This window comes from Nerophis lumbriciformis, linkage group LG10 (genome assembly GCF_033978685.3).
Source record: "Nerophis lumbriciformis linkage group LG10, RoL_Nlum_v2.1, whole genome shotgun sequence".
Lineage (NCBI taxonomy): Eukaryota > Metazoa > Chordata > Actinopteri > Syngnathiformes > Syngnathidae > Nerophis > Nerophis lumbriciformis.
Window position 1 is genome coordinate 42,911,634 of NC_084557.2, and position 14,058 is coordinate 42,925,691.

Consider the following 14,058-nt stretch of genomic DNA (forward strand, 5'->3'; position numbering starts at 1 on the left):
GATCAAGTCCCGCTACCCCCGCCCACTCACTCCTCTTCCTCCTCCTTCCAGCCGCCCGCCTAAACTGTGAGAACTGAGCGGCGGACTGTACCAAGTGGAAGCACCGCGGAGAGGTGGGGGGGGGGGGGGGGGGGGGACAAACACACGGAAGAAAAAAACGGACGTCTATTGAATATTCAATTGAGTGTTCGCTGTGGATCTTTGTTGGTGTTAGACACTTGTATTATTGAGGGAAATGTGTGGGTAGAGAGGAAAATAAATGTTTTGCAAGGGCCATGTGAGACACGGCTCCCCCCCTCTGACTGTGTCTGTTGGCGTGGTCCTGACATCTGTGTATGTGTCTACAGTCAAAACATGGATGCATTCATTCAACTAACAGAGTGCACACTGCCAATGAATTTGCACAATTATAGACAACGTGGCTTCTCATTTTCATTCCAATCGGAACAAATCTCCTTGCTCGGGTTGGCCCTAATCTGAATGATTTGGGGCCTTTAGTGCATGGTCAGCCCCCCGCCCCCCCCAACAGTTAAAAAAACCAACAACATGATTTTACTCAACAGAACAGCAAAAATATGATCCCTTTTAAAAATAATTTTGTTTTTAAATATGTCTCCTTTGCGACGGGCGTATGTACAGTCACGGTCAAAAGTTTACATACACTAGACCAGTGGTTCTTAACCTGGGTTCGATCAAACCCTAGGGGTTCGGTTAGTCGGCCTCAGGGGTTCGGCGGAGGTCAAAACACACCCGAGTCGTTCCCTCTAATTTTTCATGTGTGTGAGCAAACACCAAAACTCCCTGAGCATTCAGTGGAGCACATGTCAGCCACATCAGACACGTGCACACTGTGGCTACACCAGCAGCACACCTGTCCCAAACCTGACTAAATAACAATTTAAATGTTTTATTAAAATTATTTTCTGATATAAGTGATTTTGCCCTCTTATGTCATGTTTTTCATGACCTATGTGCGAGTATTGTATGTCTGGCTGCGGGTCCTGCCTTTAAAGGGGAACATTATCACAATTTCAGAAGGGTTAAAACCATTAAAAATCAGTTCCCAGTGGCTTATTTTATTTTTCGAAGTTTTTTTCAAAATTTTACCCATCACGCAATATCCCTAAAAGAAGCTTCAAAGTGCCTGATTTTAACCATCGTTATATAAACCCGTCCATTTTCCTGTGACGTCACATAGTGATGCCAACACAAACAAACATGGCGCATAGAACAGCAAGCTATAGCGACATTAGCTCGGATTCAGACTCGGATTTCAGCGGCTTAAGCGATTCAACAGATTACGAATGTATTGAAACGGATGGTTGTAGTGTGGAGGCAGGTAGCGAAAACGAAATTGAAGAAGAAACTGAAGCTATTGAGCCATATCGGTTTGAACCGTATGCAAGCGAAACCGACGAAAACGACACGACAGCCAGCGACACGGGAGAAAGCGAGGACGAATTCGGCGATCGCCTTCTAACCAACGATTGGTATGTGTTTGTTTGGCATTAAAGGAAACTAACAACTATGAACTAGGTTTACAGCATATGAAATACATTTGGCAACAACATGCACTTTGAGAGTGCAGACAGCCCAATTTTTTATCAATTAATATATTCTGTAGACATACCCTCATCCACGCTCTTTTCCTGAAAGCTGATCTGTCCAGTTTTGGAGTTGATGTCAGCAGGCCAGGGAAGCTAGGGTCGATATTCTTCTCTTGATCATCTTCGGTGGCATAAGGGACGGTGTGAGCCAAGACATCCAGGGGGTTTAGCTCGCTCGTCTGCGGGAACAAACTGCCGCCATTGCTTGCCGTGCTACCGAGGTCCTTTGTCCCTGAATTGCTCACACACTCCGGCAGATTCAATGGGGGTCTGGCGGCAGATTTCTTTGACTTTATCGTTGGAAATGCATCTGCTGTGAGTGTCGCAGGATATCCACACATTCTTGCCATCTCTGTCGTAGCATAGCTTTCGTCGGTAAAGTGTGCAGAACAAACGTCCAATTTCTTGCCACTTTCGCATCTTTGGGCCACTGGTGCAACTTGAATCCGTCCCTGTTCGTGTTGTTACACCCTCCGACAACACACCGACGAGGCATGATGTCTCCAAGGTACGGAAAACAGTTGAAAAAACGGAAAATAACAGAGCTGATTTGACTCGGTGTTTGAGAAAATGGCGGATTGCTTCCCGATGTGACGTCATGTTGTGACGTCAGCGAATATTAGAAAGGCGTTTAATTCGCCAAAATTCACCCATTTAGAATTCAGAAATCGGTTAAAAAAATATATGGTCTTTTTTCTGCAACATCAAGGTATATATTGACGCTTACATAGGTCTGGTGATAATGTTCCCCTTTAAAAGAAATGTTACCCCTTTCAGAGATTACATTTAGTTCCTGTAACTTTCTGTCTGTAAAATACATCTTTTTATTAGCATTTATGAAATCTAGTGACAATATTTCATGAATAATATCCTTAGATTAACATTCTTAATAAATGGCAGTAAAATAAGCACACATCTGATTGAGGAGTCAGAGTGTTACAACCTGGCATTTACACATTGTGTGGCGTTGGGGTTGTCCGACTTTTTGTGTGGCCATAAACGCAGCACTGGCTAAGTGCCATGAGTGCTTGTGTTGGTGCAAGTGAGACAGAGCGAGCGGCTTCTGTTGAAACGACGGATGATAACGTTGGTTTAAGCCTGGTTTGTATAGCAGAAAATTACCAGTTTTTATAGATACAAGTTTTTTTACTCATGTTTTTGGTGTGGTTACAAAGAGTTTTGCTCAATGAAGTGATTGATGGAATTCCTGTCCGTAAAGTGTCTCGACAGGCGATAATTGAACTGTGTTGACAAAGATTGTTTTATTCATTGGGGCCACTCTTGTTGTCACCTGTCACTCACAGAAATGCATTGCAGAATAAATTGTAATGTGTTTATTTTGTTTAAAGTTCAGATGGATTTTTGATTTTCTGTGCGGCATTAATTTGCTGTGCGCAGAGGATGTGTGAGCAGTGCGCAATTGCGCAGGCGCCCACCTTAGAGGGAACGTTGCACCCGACTCATCGTGTAAATACAAACTTCTCCCTATCGGCGTATTTCGGATACGGCAACAGCAGAAGTCAGACTGATTTCCAGGTGTGCAATTTGTTGTGAGTTTATGCACTCTGTTGGTTTTGTTCTTTGAACAAGGTGATGTTCATGCACGGTTAATTTTGTGCACCAGTAAAAAAAACATGGTAACACTTTAGTATGGGGAACATATTCACCATTAATTAGTTGCTTATTAACATGCAAATTAGTAACATATTGGCTCTTAACTAGTCATTATTAAGTACTTATTAATGCATTATTCGGCATGGCCTTATTATAACCCTAACCCTCTAACCCTGACCCTAACCCTCTAACCCTAACCAAACAACTCTAAATTAAGTCTTTGTTACTTAGAATATATTCCCCATACTAAAGTGTTACCAAAAACATATAACTTTGTCTTGAATTTGGAAAAAAACAAAACATTTTATTGTTCACTAAAGAAGGGTTCGGTGAATGCGCATATAAAACTGGTGGGGTTCGGTACCTCCAACAAGGTTAAGAACCACTGTACTAGACACTTACCATGAATTGATTACGTGGACTCTGACTTAAACAAGTTGAATAACTTATTTAGGTGTTACCATTTAGTGGTCAATTGTACGGAATATGTACTGAACTGTGCAATCTACTAATAAAAGTTTCAATCAATCAATCAATTGTAAAGAACATAATGTCATGGCTGTCTTGACTTTCCAATCATTTCTACAACTCTTATTTTTTTGTGATAGAGTGATTGGAGCACATACTTGTTGGTCACAAAAAAAATTCATGAAGTTTGGTTCTTTTATGAATTTATTATGGGTCTACTGAAAATGTGAGCAAATGACATACTTGCCAACCCTCCCGGATTTTCCGGGAGACTCCCGAAATTTAGCCCCTCTCCCGAAAACCTCCCGGGACAAATTTTCTCCCGAAAATCTCCCGAAATTCGGGCGGACCCAAGTGACGTGTCGACAGCCTGTCCGCTTTCCCACAATATAAACAGCGTGCCTGCCCAATCACGTTATAACTGTAGAATGATCGAGGGCGAGTTCTTGGTTTCTTATGTGGGTTTATTGTTAGGCAGTTTCATTAACGTCCTCCCAGCGCGGTAACAACACACAACAACAGCAGTCACGTTTTCGTCTACCGTAAAGCAGTTTGTCTACCGTAAAGCAGTTCGTCTGCCGTAAACAGCAATGTTGTGACACTCTTAAACAGGACAATACTGCCATCTACTGTACATGCATATGTGACAATAACATCTAGGGCTTTTAGAGAGTGCACAATTGCGCACACAACAAGGAGACGAAGTAGAATGCATCATCAGAGAGGGTGTTCAGCATGGTTAGAAAAATATTGACAGAGAATAGAACAAGGATGGACAATTCAACCCTTAACTCAACAATGAGTAGATGAGTGTTATGTGTGTGTGTATATGTGTAAATAAATGAACACTGAAATTCAAGTATTACTCTTATTTATATATATATATATATATATATATATATATATATATATATATATATATATATATATATATATATATATATATATATATATAATTAAAAAAAAAAAATATATATATATATAGCTAGAATTCACTGAAAGTCAAGTATTTCTTATATATATATATATATATATATATATATATATATATATATATATATGAAATACTAGACTTGGTGAATTCTAGCTGTAAATATACTCCTCCCCTCTTAACCACGAAACCCCCCCATCCCCCCTCACCCCCACCCCGCCACCCCCCGAAATCGGAGGTCTCAAGGTTGGCAAGTATGGCAAATCTGCTTGGTCAAAAGTATACATACAGCAATGTTAATATTTGCTTACATGTCCCTTGGCAAGTTCCACTGCAATAAGGCGCTTTTGGTAGCCATCTACAAGCTTCTGCTTGAATTTTTGACAACTCCTCTTGACAAAATTGGTGCAATTCAGCTAAGTTTGTTGGTTTTCTGACATGGACTTGTTTCTTCAGCATTGTCCACACCTTTAAGTCAGGACTTTGGGAAAGCCATTCTAAAACCTTAATTCTAGCCTGATTTAGCCATTCCTTCACCACTTTTGATGTGTGTTTGGGGTCATTGTCCTGTTGGAACACCCAACTGCGCCCAAGACCCAACCTCCGGGTTGATGGTTTCAGCTTGTCCTGAAGAATTTGGAGGTAATCCTCCTTTTTCATTGTCCCATTTACTCTCTGTAACGCACCAGTTCCATTGGCAGCAAAACAGGCCCAGAGCATAATACTACCACCACCATGCTTGACGGTAGGTGTGGTGTTCCTGGGATTAAAGGCCTCACCTTTTCTCCTCCAAACATATTACTGGGTATTGTGGCTAAACAGCAATTTTTTTTTCATCTGACCACAGAACTTTCCTCCAGAAGGTCTTATCTTTGTCCATGTGATGTCAGATGAAACAAAAATTGAGCTGTTTGGCCACAATACCCAGCAATACGTTTGGAGGAGAAAAGGTGATCTGTATGTCTGTGCGAATGTAAGAGACCCCGGTCGACTTCCAGATTAGGGTGTGTTCCATTTGTACTGGTAAGTCGGAATTTCAACTGGAACACCCCTCTCACCACAAAGATGGCTGCTCTGGATGTAAACAAATATTAGCTTGACTAATATCCATTTAGGACACACCTCGGCAAAATGCGGCCCATTAAGAATTTCAATCCGGACACCCGCCGGACGTTCTATGTAATTTTTTTAGACCTATAACATCAAAACTGTAGCCGCCATTATGATGTGTAGTGCTGTTTTTAAATTACCGTAAGTCTTGAACTATAGAAAGTATTTAAATGGTTGAAATCTGCGCTTTTGGGTGTTATAGGAACATATGCGGAAGCAAATTTTTAGAACAAATTTCTGCATAAAAGTGATAATATATCATATTATAGGTGTTTATTTCACTTTGCATTCATATTTTGCTGTTTGTTACATTTTTGTTGTGTTTTGCTTGACTGTAAAAGATGTCTATCGAGGAGCTGGTCTGAGAAGTAAAAGAGTAGCGACGTTCATATATTGTTAATATTCAGTGTTTTATTGTTCATAGTAGGGTTGTATGGTATACCGGTATTAGTATAGTACCGCGATACAAATGAATCATATTCGGTAATATACCGCCTCTAAAAAATACCGGTCCAACCCCGCTCACCGGCGTCAAAATGTAAACAAACGCCATTGGTGGATCTACACCTAATATCTACTGTAATGATATCAAGTACAGGAGCGTATCTAGTCGATACTACTATGATTACGTCTTCTTTTGTTTTTTTTAATGTATATTATGTTTATAAACTCAGTAAATACGTCCCTGGATACATGAGGACTTTGAATATGACCAATGTATGATCCTGTAACTACTTGGTATCGTATTGATACCCAAATTTGTGGTATCATCCAAAACTAATGTAAAGTATCAAACAACAGAAGAATAAGTGATTATTACATTTTAACAGAAGTGTAGATAGAACATGTTAAAAGAGAAAATAAGCAGATTCTAGCAGTAAATGAACAAGTAGATTAATAATCAATTTTTACAGTTTGTCCTTAATAATATTGACAAAATAACAGGTAGATAAATGAGACAATATGTTACTGCATACGTCAGCAGACTAATTAGGAGTCTTTGTTTGTTTACTTACTACTAAAAGACAAGTTGTCTAGAATGTTCACTATTTTATTGAAGAACAAACTTGCAATTAGAAACATATGTTTAATGTACCCTAAGATTTTTTGTTAAAATAAATAATGCAATAATGCAATTTTTTGTGGTCCCCTTTTATTTAAAAAAGTATCGAAAAGTACCAAAAAGTATCGAAATAATTTTGGTACCAGTACCGGTACCAAAATATTGGTATCGGGACAACACTAGTTCATAGTTAATATTATAAATCCCACTTATTTTATTTTATTGTACATTTTGGGTGTCCCATTGAGTAAAAAAAACCCTGTAAAATTCTATTCCGTTTTCTATCGGACATTGTGACTTTTGGTATTAGTGTTCCTGGCAAAAAAGGTACCCAAACACACATACTGCACAGCAGATTATTACAGATAAATGTGTATATAAAATGCATACACACACACATTTGCCCCCCCAGACACATTTTTTCTCTCCATGTGGCCCCCGAGTTGAAATATTTACCCAGCTCGGATTTCAGACTTCTGATTGCTTTTTGTTGCACTAAATCAGCCACATGCAATGTATTGTTGAACGTTTATATATGATAACGTTACTGTAGCGTAAACTACATTCATCCCATGTGTTTTAAACATTTCCAGCAATAACGTCTGTGTTACCTCTTAATCCACCGTGTTTGAAGGCAGCGGAAAGAGTGCATATTTCCCCATACGTTGTTTATATTCGGACAAGGCAAGCGCAAAAATAGCTTCCGCGGATGTGGCGTCTTGATTTCTGACCTCGGTAGTTAGCACGCTTGCCTCTCGCACCGGCAACCTGATCTTTACCAAAAATAGACACCACGACCATACTGTATTCAGGGCGCTTTCAACTATAATGTACAAACCCCGTTTCCATATGAGTTGGGAAATTGTGTTAGATGTAAATATAAACGGAATACAATGATTTGCAAATAATTTTCAACCCATATTCAGTTGAATATGCTACAAAGACAACATATTTGATGTTCAAACTTTTTTGCAAATAATCATTAACTTTAAAATTTGATGCCAGCAACACGTGACAAAGAAGTTGGGAAAGGTGGCAATAAATACTGATAAAGTTGAGGAATGCTCATCAAACACTTATTTGGAACATCCCACAAATGAACAGGAAAATTGGGAACAGGTGGGTGCCATGATTGGGTATACAAATTAGATTCCATTAAATGCTCAGTCATTCACAAACAAGGATGGGGCGAGGGTCACCACTTTGTCAACAAATGCGTGAGCAAATTGTTGAACAGTTTAAGAAAAACCTTTCTCAACCAGCTATTGCAAGGAATTTAGGGATTTCACCATCTACGGTCCGTAATATCATCAAAGGGTTCAGAGAATCTGGAGAAATCACTGCACGTAAGCAGATAAGCCCGTGACCTTCGATCCCTCAGGCTGTACTGCATCAACAAGCGACATCAGTGTGTAAAGGATATCACTACATGGGCTCAGGAACACTTCACAAACCCACTGTCAGTAACTACAGTTGGTCTCTACATCTGTAAGTGCAAGTTAAAACCCTCCTATGCAAGGCGAAAACCGTTTATCAACAACACCCAGAAACGCCGTCGGCTTCGCTGGGCCTGAGCTCATCTAAGATGGACTGATACAAAGTGGAAAAGTGTTCTGTGGTCTGACGAGTCCACATTTCAAATTGTTTTTGGAAACTGTGGACGTCGTGTCCTCCGGACCAAAGAGGAAAAGAACCATCCGGATTGTTATTGGCACAAAGTTGAAAAGCCAGCATCTGTGATGGTATGGGGGTGTATTAGTGCCCAAGACATGGGTAACTTACACATCTGTGAAGGCACCATTAATGCTGAAAGGTACATACAGGTTTTGGAGCATGCCATCCAAGCAACGTTACCATGGACGCCCCTGCTTATTTCAGCAAGACAATGCCAAGCCACGTGTTACATCAACGTGGCTTCATAGTAAAAGAGTGCGGGTACTAGACTGGCCTGCCTGTAGTCCAGACCTGTCTCCCATTGAAAATGTGTGGCGCATTATGAAGCCTAAAATACCACAACGGAGACCCCAGGACTGTTGAACAACTTAAACTGTACATCAAGCAAGAATGGGAAAGAATTTCACCTGAGAAGCTTAAAAAATGTGTCTCCTCAGTTCCCAAACGTTTACTGAGTGTTGTTAAAAGGAAAGGCCATGTAACACAGTGGTGAACATGCCCTTTCCCAACTACTTTGGCACGTGTTGCAGCCATGAAATTCTAAGTTAATTATTTGCAAAAAAAAAAAAAAGTTTATGAGTTTGAACATCAAATATCTTGTCTTTGTAGTGCATTCAATTGAACATGGGTTGAAAATGATTTGCAAATCATTGTATTCCGTTTATATTTACATCTAACACAATTTCCCAACTCGTATGGAAACAGGGTTTGTACATGCATTCAAATGTTGGAATCATAACAAAGATCCAAAATAGACTTTTCAGTGATGTTATAAGAATAGAGCCTGTCCATAACATCCAAACATTAAAAAAACTTTTGTCAATCTCACTTGTTTGCTCCACTTTTGAGATTACAGTCGCTTATAAAAGGTTGTAGCTTTTACGACATAACACAACAACAATTGTCCTTCGTCATGAACACGATACAACCTTGCTAGAAGAGCCCTTCCTGTGTTATGCCATCACTTCACAGAGGACTCCCTCCCCCACACCACCACAAAAAAAAAAAAAAAAACAGGCTTTACTACATGTCTTAACATGTAGCCTGGAGCTCTGAGATTGATCATTTAGTTTTTCTTTAGTGGAAATGTCCAACTCATTTTCGTTGAGGGCCACATTGCAGTTATGGCTGCCTTGTAACAGTGAACTAGAAAATTTTGATGGGCCTGCTATCTGTGCCCTGTGGTTGCCGGAAGCCGCCGTACTTAGGGATGATGTTTAATAAAAAATTATCAAGTTTGAGCCCATTATCGAATCCTCTTATCGAATCCTCTTATCGAACCGATTCCTTATCGATTCTCTTATCAAATCCAGATAGGTTGTTGTATATGGAAAAAAACACAATATTTGGTTTAACAAAAGCTCACTTTTATTTTATAAGAAAAAAATAAAATAAAATAAATAAATAAATAAATATTGACTGTTAACCCCCTAAAAAAAAATAAAAAAAATTGACTGTTGTTACCCAAAGTATATTAAGTGGGATTTTTCAGAAAAACAAATATATACAGTAACACGAAAACAACCTGTCTCTGTGATCACTATAGGTGTATAAATAATAATATAGTGTTAAATAAAATCAGTCCCTTGGGCACAAAACTGAAAATAATACAGCTCTCCAAAAAGTGCACTTCTGCTGCTATTGGAACATACTAACTACACACACAGGCAGACAGCTAACAAACAATCCAAGACGTTTAATGAAGTTCCAAAGCAGATTAATCCATTTAGGCTCTTTATTGTTGTTGAGATAGGCTCCAGCGCCCCCCGCAACCCCAAAGGGAATAAGCGGTAGAAAATGGATGGATGGATCTTGCTTTGTATTTTCCTATCTTTACTTTTGTCTTGCACTGGACTGTTTTTTGTTTTTTTTTTCAAACTGAAATACACACAATGACAAATGTATAAGCTATGTGATTCAATTAACATACTGAAATGTAATACACAATATGTAAATATTAGCTTCACACAAATATACAGTACTATCATCAAACAAATACTTCTGAGTGTTGAAACTATTTCGATGGTGGAAATACACGACTGGCAGCCATTTTGAGTCCTCAAAACATCCATTGAAACAGTGCACAAAAATCGTTTTTCAATAAATATCTTAGTATCAAACTTAACCACTTTCCACCTTAATATTGAGTTACATAAACAAGTTAAACAGTTTACTTACAGACTTATCTTTTCCAAGGCTTGTAAGAGCTAACACAACTTGTCTACTTCTCAATTGTCTCATGAACAGGACTAACATCGTCAACCCGGAAGTGCCCAAACTATTGACGAGTAGTATTTTCATATCGCCACAAGGTGTCAGTAAGAGTCTACAATCAAATGGGCATAACATTGCCCATTTGGGATTCGTTCCCAGGGATTCGAATAAAGAACCCACTCTTTTTCTTTACTATAGTGGCCTCGATAACGGGAACCGGTTCTCAAAAAGGGATTCAAGTCCATGGAATCGGTTCTTTTCTTATCGAACAACCGGGAGAATCGGTTTCGAACATCATCCCTAGCCGTACTTGATGGCGCCAAGTGTCCGAATCCGTCAGTTTTTAGGTGTAACTGTAAAACATGAGCTACATAGCTAGCCTAAAACGTTAGCATGTGCACATTAAAATGCTAACTCTTAGCATGTGCGATAACGATGGCATGCTAACAGTTAGCATATGTCACATATCAAGTAACACAGTGTATGACTGCGGAAGTAGAGAAAAAATCGGCATAAAAAGATAGCATGCTAATATTAGCTTACTAGCATGCTAACAAGTGTTATATGACTGTAAGGTGTATTGCTGTCTAGAGAAAAAAACTTAAAGTTAGCAAAAAAGTTAGCATGTTAATGTTAGTATGCTAACATTAGCATGCTAGCAGTAAACAAGTGTCACATACCAAGTTACATGGCTCTAGATCAGTGGTTCTTAACCTTGTTGGAGGTACCGAACCCCACCAGTTTCATATGCGCGCTCACCGAACCCTTCTTTAGTGAAAAATACAATGTTGTTGTTTTTTCAAATTCAAGACAAAGTTATATGTTTTTGGTAACACTTTAGTATGGGGAACATATTCTAAGTAACAAAGACCTAATTTAGAGTTATTTGGACACTAGGGGAACATATTCTAAGTAATAAAGACTTAATTTAGAGTTATTTGGTCAGGGTTAGGGTCAGGGTTAGAGGGTTAGGGTTATAATAAGGCCATGCCGATTAATGCATTAACAAGTACTTAATAATGACTAGTTAAGAGCCAATATGTTACTAATTTGCATCTTAATAAGCAACTAATTAATGGTGAATATGTTCCCCATACTAAAGTGTTACCATGTTTTTTTACTGGTGCACAAAATGAACCGTGCATGAACATCACCTTGTTCAAAGAACAAAACCAACACAGTGCATAAACTCACAACAAATTACACACCTGCAAATCAGTCTGACTTCTGCTGTTGCCGTATCCGTAATACGCTGATAGGGAGAAGTTTTTATTTACATGATGAGTCGGGTGTATTTTGACCTCCGCTGAACCCCTGAGGCCGACTCACCGAACCCCGAGGGTTCGATCTAACCCAGGTTAAAGGGGAACATTATCACAATTTCAGAAGGGTTAAAACCATAAAAAATCAGTTCCCAGTGGCTTATTTTATTTTTCAAAGTTTTTTTCAAAATTTTACCCATCACGCAATATCCCTAAAACAAGCTTCAAAGTGCCTGATTTTAACCATCGTTATATACACCCGTCCATTTTCCTGTGACGTCACATAGTGATGCCAATACAAACAAACATGGCGCATAGAACAGCAAGCTATAGCGACATTAGCTCTGATTCAAACTCGGATTTCAGCGGCTTAAGCGATTCAACAGATTATGCATGTATTGAAACGGATGGTTGTAGTGTGGAGGCAGGTAGCGAAAACGAAATTGAAGAAGAAACTGAAGCTATTGAGCCATATCGGTTTGAACCGTATGCAAGCGAGGACGAATTCGGCGATCGCCTTCTAACCAACGATTGGTATGTGTTTGTTTGGCATTAAAGGAAACTAACAACTATGAACTAGGTTTACAGCATATGAAATACATTTGGCAACAACATGCACTTTGAGAGTGCAGACAGCCCAGTTTTCATCAATTAATATATTCTGTAGACATACCCTCATCCGCGCTCTTTTCCTGAAAGCTGATCTGTCCAGTTTTGGAGTTGATGTCAGCAGGCCAGGGAAGCTAGGGTCGATATTCTTCTCTTGATCATCTTTGGTGGCATAAGGGACGGTGTGAGCCAAGACATCCAGGTGGTTTAGCTCGCTCGTCTGCGGGAACAAACTGCCGCCATTGCTTGCCGTGATACCGAGGTCCTTTGTCCCTGAATTGCTCACACACTCCGGCAGATTCAATGGGGGTCTGGCGGCAAATTTCTTTGACTTTATCGTTGGAAATGCATCTGCTGTGAGTGTCGCAGGATATCCACACATTCTTGCCATCTCTGTCGTAGCATAGCTTTCGTCGGTAAAGTGTGCGGAACAAACGTCCAATTTCTTGCCACTTTCGCATCTTTGGGCCACTGGTGCAACTTGAATCCGTCCCTGTTCGTGTTGTTACACCCTCCGACAACACACCGACGAGGCATGATGTCTCCAAGGTACGGAAAACAGTCGAAAAAAACGGAAAATAACAGAGCTGATTTGACTCGGTGTTTGAGAAAATGGCGGATTGCTTCCCGATGTGACGTCACGTTGTGACGTCATCGCTCCGAGAGCGAATAATAGAAAGGCGTTTAATTCGCCAAAATTCACCCATTTATAGTTCGGAAATCCGTTAAAAAAATATATGGTCTTTTTTCTGCAACATCAAGGTATATATATTGACGCTTACATAGGTCTGGTGATAATGTTCCCCTTTAAGAACCACTGGTCTAGGGTATACGGTTGCAGAATTAGCTCAAAACGATAGCACTTACGTAAACATGCTAAGAGTTAGCATGTTTCACATACCGAGTTATATGACCGCAAGGTGTATGGCTTGGGAATTAGAGGAAAATAGTTTAAAATTAGCATGCTTACAGTTAACAAGTGTCACATACCAATAGGGCTGCAACAACTAGTCGATGAAATCGATTAAAATCGATTATAAAAATAGTTGGCGATTAATTTAGTCATCGATTCGTTGGATCAATGCTATGCGCATGCGCAGAGGCTACTTTTCTATTTTATTTTTTAATATAAACCTTTATTTATAAACTGCAACATTTACAAACAGCTGAGAAATAATAATCAAAATAAGTATGGTGCCAGTAAGCTGTGTTTTTTTCAATAAAATACTGGAAAGGATAGAAATGTACCGTATTTTTCGGAGTATAAGTCGCACTGGAGTATAAGTCGCACCTGCCGAAAATGCATAATAAAGAAGGAAAAAAACACATATAAATCGCACTGGAGCTCGGCCAAACTATGAAAAAAACTGCGACTTATAGTCCGAAAAATACGGTAGTTTGTCTCTTTTATCCGATTATTTATCAATTAATCGAAGTAATAATCGACAGATTAATCGATGATGAAATTAGTTGTGAGTTGCAGCCCTAATATATACACATGTCTTG

The 14,058-nt window shown here is 39.3% G+C and overlaps 1 protein-coding gene across 4 annotated transcripts in view; it reads right to left on the reverse strand.

Annotated features, from left to right (window-relative positions):
- The window catches only part of frmd4a (FERM domain containing 4A), a 458,149-nt gene that overhangs the window by 116,599 nt on the left and 327,492 nt on the right, over positions 1 to 14,058 (reverse strand). The gene's annotated exons all lie outside the window — the stretch shown is intronic.